Here is a 10,175-nt window from a genome sequence, read left to right as displayed (position 1 = left end):
GGAATGAGTATTATCTTACACAATGGAATGTGCTCTATCCCTCCTCCGAGAGGGAATTTGGCTTGGTATGCAAATTAAAATATTGTTTGGAAAAATCTGTTGCCTCAAATGACAGAAAAAATTTTTTCTAATCCAGTTCTTCGGTCCTTTGTTGGCTAAGCAGTTGACAGCAGGCTCATCTAGCCAGTTTGTCTGGGCCGCGCTCTTGGGTTTTGTGATGGAGCCCAAGCCAATCTCAGAGTTCTGTGATGGCAGAGATGCAAAAAGCCCTAAATTCTTGAGGCCTAAAAGAAAGGAAGGATAATTTACTTGAAATACTTGCAAACCCTTGAAAGCATTCAGAATTTGAGTGTTACTTTGTTCTCTCTTCGTTGGAAACTTGGCAGGTGACATGGTAAGAAGCTGGCTTACTTTGATAGGTGGCCTTTTTCTTCTCCTTTCAAGCTTACTTGAAGGGGGTCTACCCCAAAATGAAGTCTTCCAGTCTCGAGTTCTGCAGCCTGGAAATAATTTGAAATGATTCAACAATGTCATACCTTTCACAGCTCTTCTCTCCATTGTTGTTTGTCTGGGGAGGAGTCTGAGTTCACAGGTGAGGATTCAGCGAGAGACTGATGCCATCACTTACGCTCGTGGCTCCTGCATCACTCGGGGGCAGTGGCTCTCCAAGAGTGGTCCTGAATGGCATATTCAGCATCACTTGGGAGTTTGTTAGAACTATACATTCTTGGAATCCACCTTAGACCTACTGAAGGCAGGACCCCAGAATCTGTGCCTTAACTAGTCCTCCAGGTGGTTCAGATACACGCGCAAGTTTGAGAACTACTGCTCGAGGTAAATCTGTCTACTTGGATGGAGAGAAGCCCAACTCTGAGCCCTTTTACTCTTCCCCTGCCTGCTGTGGCTAAAATCAAAATGCCAAATTTGTCATCAGATTGTTCATAGTGGAATGATTTTAAATCATCGTCATGTGCAAAGGACTTTGGGTGTTACGGTTTTGCAGTTTGCAGGGAAATGTTTTTCATGAGAAAGTAAATGTGTCATCCTGAGTTGTGAAGAAAGGAATGGGAGTCTGGGGTTAGTGCCCTTATAAAAGAGACCCCAGAGACCTAGCTCCCTCTTCCCTTCCGCCACATGAGGTTATAGTGTCCAGTTAGCGCTTACATGGATCTCTTTTTTCTTCAAGACATAAACTTGAAATTAATGTTGAAAAAGTCTTTTCCTGATGGTATATCTCCTCTAATGGCTTCTATCACTTAGTTGTGCTGCTACAGGACTCTTTGCAGAAACTAATTTGGCATTTTAGGTAACAGTTCTCAGGCAGGTAGTGACGTTTCTGGTTGCAGAATATAAATATATTTTGTACATAGAACTACCTAAATGCAAGGAATGGAGAACTATATCTAGATACTTCACCTTCTAGTTTTTTTGATGTCTATCTTTTCAGAGGAAAGATATGCTATAATAATGCTATAATTACTGATGGCGAAGGGGTTGAGGAAGAAAACTGAGATTTATCAAGCAGCTAGTATAAGTCGAGTGCTCACCATATAGTGTCGCATTTAGCGTACCAGACAATTATGAGAATAGGTCATTTGGCTCAATTTACAGATGACCAAACTGAACCTTTAATCACTTATTGTAGCAGTTCATTGGCTGTTCAGTGGTGATTTCTTTTTTATTCTTTTGTTAACGGAGGAACCCAGAATTACTGCAGGTCGCGGGTAGTTATGTGCTCAGGGAAGGAGGGCTTAGTCTCGGGATATGAAATATGTTTGGGCTTAAGTCAAACGTTATTCTCTTTCCCAGTGATTCGTTTGAGGGTAGCCATGTGACCTGGTTCTGGCCAATTAAATGTAAGGGGAAATTGTGGGGACTGCTGTGAAAAGCTATCCTCCCTAATAAAGTAGAGACCTGCATATTTAAAAGACCTCGTTCCTTCTTACGTGGGACTGCTGTCTTGTAAGGATGTGGTGTTTTGTTGCAGCTGCAGCAGCCATGTTGCAACTATGAGGTAAAAGCCAAGGGAGAACTATTGCAGTTGTCCTCCTTGGCATTGTTCTGTTTCTAGATTTCTGGTTGTGTGAGTGAAGAAATCCCTATTGTTTAAGCCACTTTTTGTTAGATACCATGTTACTTGTTATTGAAAGCATACATTCTGAGGACGTATGTGTTTGTCAGGTACTAGAATAGGGATCAGAATCTACGTGTAACTGATGGTTAGCACCATCCTGGTATCTTCTCCCTCTTACCACCTCCCTTCCTGCCTTTTCTTTAAACAAAAAGAAACTTTGTCGTTATTAGCCTGCGGAATTTGAATTCCTAGAAAAATGGTATTTGAAAACATTCCATTACGTACAGTTTATTCTAGACTAGATTGTGACAAGTAATACTTCATCAGTATTTTTCAGGTAGCCTGGTAGATTTTAGGTATGCATGTAATAAACACATTCTTCTTTTAAGAATTCAAATATTACACAAAGCCAGATTTGTCCATGACTCAATCCCACTTTCCTCTCCAGGAGTTATCATCCATCCCCTATTCGTAGATATCTTCCTAGATTATTTTCTATGCAGTTAAATTTTTACATGCCCAGATCGACGTGATTTTTGGGGAACAGCCTGATACTGCATATATTGTGCCATGATTTTTTTAACTTCACAATACGTCTTGTAGATTTTTCCACATTAGTTGATTAGGTGTCTTTTATTCTTATTACATGAACCCAGTGTTCTGTAGTAGGAACATACCAAGATTTTACTTAGTCATCCCTTTGGCTAAAACAGCACCTGGCATGTAATAACCACTTGATAAACATTTGGTAAATAAATTTGTCTTTGAAATTACTTAGGGCATTTGTAACTTTTCCTTGTTTCAAGCAATGTTTCTATGTAAATTTTAGAGTCCATTTGTCAATTTGCCTAAAAATAATCCTGTTGGGACTTTGGAATTTTATTGGTGAGAATTGACATTTTTATAAGTTTTTCCATGCTTTTCTTGCATATGTATTTTTATAGGATGGAAGTGGGTTATGAATTTTTAAGATTTAATAGTTACTGCCAGAATTATTTTCAATAAGGCTTCTACAGTTTTCTCTACCATCACTAGTGTATGATGGTGGCAGTCATGGTGATGATAATTGTAACGATGCAGTGATAAGGGTGCCAGTGGTGACTGTAGTGCAGGTGGTGGTGGTGGGGTGATTACACTATGTTGCAGAAGAACCCAGGGCTTTTCTGTAATAATTCAGTTTACCTCTAATTATCCTCAGATATCTGATCACCTGCAGATTTTATCACTCCTCATTTTGAGTGTGGAGAGAAATCCGGATTTCTTCAGCTAAAGCCATGTTAGGAAAACTAGGCTTGACTTAGAGTATCCATTTTATAATTGCTACCAAAGTATTGGGCCACTGCTAGGTGAGTGCTTTAGTATTGCAATGTTGAGTTACGCAGAATTACTTTTTAGAAATAAAGACTACCACAACCTTGAACCACTGTCATGAAATGTCCTACGATGGCAGAGGAAGACTTTTAAGGGAAGGCAAGCAATGAAAATAAAAGAGTTGACTGTTGCTATATGCTTATGTAGTTGTCTTGCTGAGTACCAGGAATCCCAGCTGAACGCCTCCAGTGTTTGTTTCTTAATAAATCCACAGATTTCTGTACGTAGGTGGATTCCTGAACGTTAGAGGCAGCACTTAACTGGATGCCTCCATTTAGGGTTTATGTATACATTTTTAAGCTCGTTATGCAAAATTTAGAACTCTTAAACATTCATTGCATTATGACGGGCTCATCTTCTTAAACTAGCAAAACTGTGGGCAGACTGAAGACTTCTTTTGCTGCCATGTTGTGTGTGCACATATGTTTTAGTTGTTTTTGTTTCTTTGACAAAGTGTGTGCTCAAGAACTAATGCCACTGATCCAGTTTTTTAAATTAATTAATTTATTATTTATTTTTGGCTGTGTTGGCTCTTCATTGCTGTGCGCGGGCTTTCTCTAGCTGCGGCGAGCGGGAGTTACTCTTCGTTGCGGTGTGCGGGCTTCTCACTGCAGTGGCTTCTCTTGTTGCGGAGCGCGGGCTCTAGGCGCACGGGCTTCAGTAGTTGTGGAACATGGGCTCAGTAGTTGTGGCTCGCGGGCTCTAGAGCGCAGGCTCAGTAGTTGTGGTGCACGGGCTTAGCTGCCCTGCAGCATGTGGGATCTTCCCGGACCAGGAATTGAACCTCTGTCCCCTGCATTGGCGGGCAGATTCTCAACCACTGTGCCACCAGGGAAGTCCTGCCACTAATCCAATTAAACCTGATCAATTGCAATAACTCTTGTATATCATATTACGTTAAGCATTAGTATTTCTTGTTTTACGTAGAAAGTTTTGTTAATGATAAATCAAATGCTTAAATAAAATGGTTGGGGGATTTATGAATATTCTGAATTATTTAGATTCAATGACCCAAGTGTATTTTTCTAAAAAAAAATAAAAGAGGAGGTCTGGAATTCTTGTGCACAGATAATATCTTAAGTATTTTTTGAAAGATTTAAGACTTGGATGCCAAGTATCATACTGTCATTATAATCTTACCGTCTCTTGTAATGCTATTACCAGAAGGTCACTTTGAGGCAAAATCTGTGTTCCTTTGTATCTCTCTGAGGAGCAACATGGTACTCAGCAGAGCCATTGGGGAAGGAAGCTGTTTCCCCGCTTGGTCATGGAAGCAGGCTCTGAGCATTCCAGAGAGGGACTTACTGACCTGCACCCCTCCTTGCCTCCTCGGCTGTCAGGCAGCGTGCTGCTGCTAAGCAGTGTGAGCGGAAGTTTTGGTGTAGCTCCTGCATATGGTCCATGGCTCTAGTACCAGATGATTCTGCAAGGTCTGCCTACTCTGTGGAAGCTGCTGGGCAACGGAAGTCCTACACATGGATGATGGCAATACATCAGAGGAGATGCACTGATGTTAATTTTGAGTTAATACATGAAAATTGCCTTTCTAGAATGTTGATTTTGAATTCCAAAAGCTATCCTTGGTCCGCTGCTGGGACCCTAGCCTGCATGTTTGAACCTGAAGCAGTCAAATGTTGAAGCCTGGACTGAGAATTCACACATGGAGAGAGGCACCTCTGAGAAACAGAGAACTTAACCCTAGAGGAAAGAAAACTTGCTCCGTGGACCAGCAACAGCCCGTAATCTGGGAGCTTGTTAGCAATGCAGAATCTGGAGCTTCACTCCAGACCGGCTGAATCAGAATCGTATTTTTTTTTTTTTTTTTTTTTTTTTGCGGTACGCGGGCTTCTCACTGCTGTGGCCTCTCCCGTTGAGGAGCACAGGCTCCGGACGCGCAGGCTCAGCGGCCATCGTGGCTCACGGGCCCAGCCGCTCCGCGGCACGTGGGATCCTCCCGGACCGGGGCACGAACCCGCGTCCCCTGAATCGGCAGGCGGACTCTCAACTGTCAACCACTGCGCCACCAGGGAAGGCCCCAGAATCGTCATTTTAACAATATTCCTTGGTGATTCCTCTGCACATTAAAGTGTGAGAAGTGCCACTTTAGGAAGTATTAAGACAAGTTGTGTGTTTTCTCACCTACAGTCACCCTACTGCCTAATACCACTTTCCTCCTCTATAGGAGTAGTTGTTTCTGAGCGTGTCGAAGGAGCCTCACCGGAAAGTGTTTGCACAGGCTTGTATGGAGAAGTTAAGATCAGAAATGGCAATAACAAAATAATCAAGCAGTTACTGGTAGAGCTCTAGCAAGCCATACGTTGATAAGCTCTGCGTGGTTAGACTGGGAATCCCCAGTGCTCTAAGGGCTGACCTTGAACAATTAAGGGCTGACACTGAGAGATTATGGCAGTGGCACATCAGCAGGTTTTGGGTGAATCAGCATGAGATAACACTGGATACAAACAGATGAAAGGGTGGGATCACTCATGAGGTGTGGGGTTGTGCCTTTTTTAAAGCAAGTCCCATCGTGTCTGCACCCAACTGTTAAATGCTCTGAATAAGAGAAGTGCTGTGATTGTTTTATATTGACCTTGCGGGGCCTACAGGACCTGGCTGTTATTCTTGTATCATGGACTCTGGAGCTGACTCATTACGGTGTTCTGAAAGAATGACATTTAACCTTGTACATTTTAAAAGCGAGCTATAATTAAGCTGTAGTAAATTGCACAAAAATTCATTTCGATGAAAGTTTGACAACTGCATGTATTAACCATCCGAAGCCAAAAAATAGAACGTTTCCACTGTGCCAGAAGCTCTCTTGTGCCCCTTTCTGGTTAATTCAACGACTGTCTTGGGTTTCATCACCATGCATTATTTTGCCTGTTCTAGAACTTCATATAAATGGATGCGCACATGTGTGCTCTCATGCTTGGCTTCTTTGACTCAGAATAATGTTTCTGAGAATCATCTGTGTTTTTGATTGTATTGGTAATTCGTATTGTTGATTGATTGCCGAGCAGTATTGTATTGTGTGAACATACAAAATTTTATCTACTAACATGTTGATGAACACATAGGTAGTCTCCAGTTTTGAGCTCATCAGTAAGACTGCTTTGGTCGTTGGTAAACAACTCTTTTTCTGGACGTGTATTTTATTAATCTTAGGTAATCACGCAGGAGTGGAATGCTGGTTCTTGGGACAGATATGTGTTTAACTGTTAGGAGCTGCTGATTTATTGTTGTTCCATTGCAATCCCATAAAGACACAAGAATTAAGAACTTTTGGGTTAGGGACTGCTAAGTTGAAGATTTCCCTAGAATGCTTTCTTCCTTTAATAAGCCCATGGAAACTGAATACAAATATTGCTACCACAATATCAACGTGCAAAGTCCAATTTTTAGAACAGTTGTCAGGAAATTCCAAAAGTTCTACAGCCCAATTACGTGGGTGTTGTGGCCTGAATGTAATTTTTCTATTCCTCTCTCCCTTGTAAACTTACACCTTCAGTGCAGTTCTGTTCATGTGGTAAAAACTGTGTCATAATTTACCCAGAATATATAATATGGCCAAGTTCTCATTGCTCCAAAGATCCTGCTGCTTGGCCCTTTCATCCATGGACTGGGTTTAATTTGCATTTCCTTGGTAACTTGTCCGTTCTTCCTGTTTCCTTATTGCTGACTTGTAGGAGAGTCATAGATGGATTTCTCTCAACTGACAAGCCCCATGCCTCTGGTACCTCAGAGCCCAGAGGGCCACTGATGGAGTTTTCTCCGTTCTGCTTTTAGAGATGGGAGATGGCTGCCATGCACTTGGGAAAGGCCCTATTCTTCTCACGGGGGAATCCGTCTTCTGTCCTGTCCCAGCCTTTGGCACAATACCCCTGAGAACTTGGTGACAAGCCGTGGGAATGATTTGATGGGTCAGCGTGGACTCGCTCTGTGGCTGAACCCTTGGTGTCGTCCTCTGTCCTGCCAGACCACATGTGACAATTGAACTTTCACTGCGATCTTGGCTTCTTTCTCCTTATCCTTTCCGTGTGAATTTCTTCTCCACTCATCTTCCTGCTCCGAGTGAGAACAGTTATGGCTCTCTTCTCACCTAGGACAGGCTCATTGTTTTCTGGAAATGTGTTCATTTAGGGTTCTTTGCATACCCCACTCTTAGATAGAGTTTATAAAACTTTGATTTTGTGGCCTATCGGGCTTATTTTGGTGGGTGGGGTAAGAATGATGCTCTCTTAAGACTTTGTACATTCTAGTCAGAATCAGAAGTCCTGCACTTTCCCCTCTACGCCATTCTTTGCTGTGATGTGCCAGAAATACTCTCTGGATTAAAGCCTAAAGACTGTGACATTGCTTTAGAAATCATGAGCCCGGAGGCTTACAGTAACCCAGTGTGGAAACCCTGGAGTTAGTTCAGTAGAAGCGCCAAACTATATTACACTTTTATGTTAATATTTTAAAGATTGAAATAGCGTCCAGTAAACCATGATAGCTGTTGACGCTGAGCACGTTACTAAACACCACTGTGTCAAGTTTCCTTGTCTATAAAATGGGAATAAAAAGAGTACTTGCGTCATGGCGTTGCTGGAGGATTAAACAAATTAATAGATGTAAAGAGCTTAGAGGCATATATCAAATGCCTGATAAGTGAAACCCTAGCTGTTATTAATATATTGGGAGTAATGACAGTTAGTAGTTACAGCACTGGAAGTTTTTTTTCTATCGAGGACTTACTTCCTCTCAGCCAATCCCTTTTGTATCTTAATTAAACCTTAAATCAAACGTTCTCTAGGGATTACTGAGAGTTAACAGATAGAGCCAACCAACACTGAATCCATATTCCAGTTCCATGAACAAAGAGATCAGAAAACTGTGGCTTCAAAATTGGTGCCTGTGGTAATAGGTAATATTATTCAGCCATATCTTTGGTTCTCCTGCCTTTGGGGGGGAGTGTACCTTTGTGCCCCCTTGACATGAGGCAGGGCTACATGACTTGTGTTGGCCAATGAAATGTGTCTGGGAACGTATTGCTTCTGGACAAGTCTTTAAGAGCTCATCTGCACCGCATCGTGCTTTCTTCCCCTAGCCATGGGGACCAGGGACGTTCCAAGTAGAGGAGCCTCTGAACGAAGGTATCTTGGAGCGGAATCATAGCTGGGCCACGATGGATGTGTAGAATAAGCCAGACATAAACCTCTGCTTTGGCCGATGGAGAATTTGGAGCTGTTTCTTACATAAGCGTCACTAAGCCTGTCCCGATTGACTGATGCAGTCCTTTTAGGACAATTCAGACTGTTTGCTTTGCTCTTGTTGGGCAGGATTGAGTCTAGTGGATGCACTGGACACCAGAGTTTGGATGGAGGGGTAGCCAGAGACATGGGTGCCAGAGAGTGAGTTCAAACCATATTCAGACAAGGTACCAGGTATCCATGTGCCCAAATCTGTCCAAAGATCAAGTATGGGACTGGCAGGGAGAGGCAGGAAGTAGAGCCAAAGGTTTGGAGCTGAGTAAAGGCAGTGATGGAGCAGCAACTGAGGGACAAACCCTGGAACCAGGGAACAGAGTCTGTCCATGATGTCTCATTACGTAGCAACGGGGGAGCCAAGGCATGGTCTTCCCAGGGGCAGCCGTTGGGTGTGCGGTGGGCTACCCAGGGCAAGTCAGCAACTCCTAGGAGCGATTTTTCTTTGGTTGTACCCGTCTTCACACAGCAAAATTCCCTGGTACCTCAAGGCCTGGGGAACGATACAAAAATTCACTCTGTTCTGGGTAACTTTTGTGCCCATTCTCTTTCTTATGCTGGGGATCTCCAACTCCAGATTTAAAGAGAGATCACTCTCTAATTAGCTGAAGAATCACATTCCCTCTGCCAGAGAGAATCTCTTCTGGAACATCAAAACACACATTTTGGCTCCATTTTAAGGTACCTTGTCATTTAAATCATACAGAATGTTACAGATACAGAACTGTCCATGTGTGTTTCTAATTGGGTCAGCGATGTTAACGTAGCAGCAGTGTAAGTAGAGCATTTAAAAAAATTCCTCCAGTCCTTTTGGAATTCAGCTCATGGGCTTAACAGACATGTATTGACATAACTAACTTGTTCAACATGTCTTTCTGTAAGTTATAAGTGAGGGGAAAGTAAAGCTTTGCATTAAACTAACAGATGAGATTTTTCTATTACGGATAATGTACTAATATGATACACACTAAGAGGATACAGAACTCAAAAGTGCAGTTTCATCATTTAATGCAAAATGACCTCCTCCTGGGAACTAAAGATTATTTTACAGGAAAGAGAAATAATGTGAAGACTTTCTGGGCACTGAGTAATAACCTAGAATGTGAAATAACTTGACCTGTGCCATTGGCCACGTGCAGTACCCTTCTGTTGAAGGTGATTGTCCGGATTCTATGGCGAATGGGTTATCAAGGCTGGAGAACGGACAATTCCTGTTACCATACACCAGGGACCAAGCTTCATAAAAGTTTGTTTTATTCTCACCTGTCCCTTAATAAACTAGAAAGGTAGAAAATTGTTGCATATGCCTGTTTTTACCTGTGGCTGTGAAGTTTTCTTTTTAACATTATTACTTATTAGTTGTTTTTTGACAGTTGACTTATTATGGTACTAATATGCATTGACACACACCAGCACATACACCTATACAGAGTAGATGTTTAATAAATGCTTGTTGAAAGTGATTATATAAATACATTTATAAA

Source organism: Phocoena phocoena, chromosome X, assembly GCF_963924675.1.
Source record: "Phocoena phocoena chromosome X, mPhoPho1.1, whole genome shotgun sequence".
NCBI lineage: Eukaryota > Metazoa > Chordata > Mammalia > Artiodactyla > Phocoenidae > Phocoena > Phocoena phocoena.
This window is presented reverse-complemented; position numbering follows the sequence as displayed.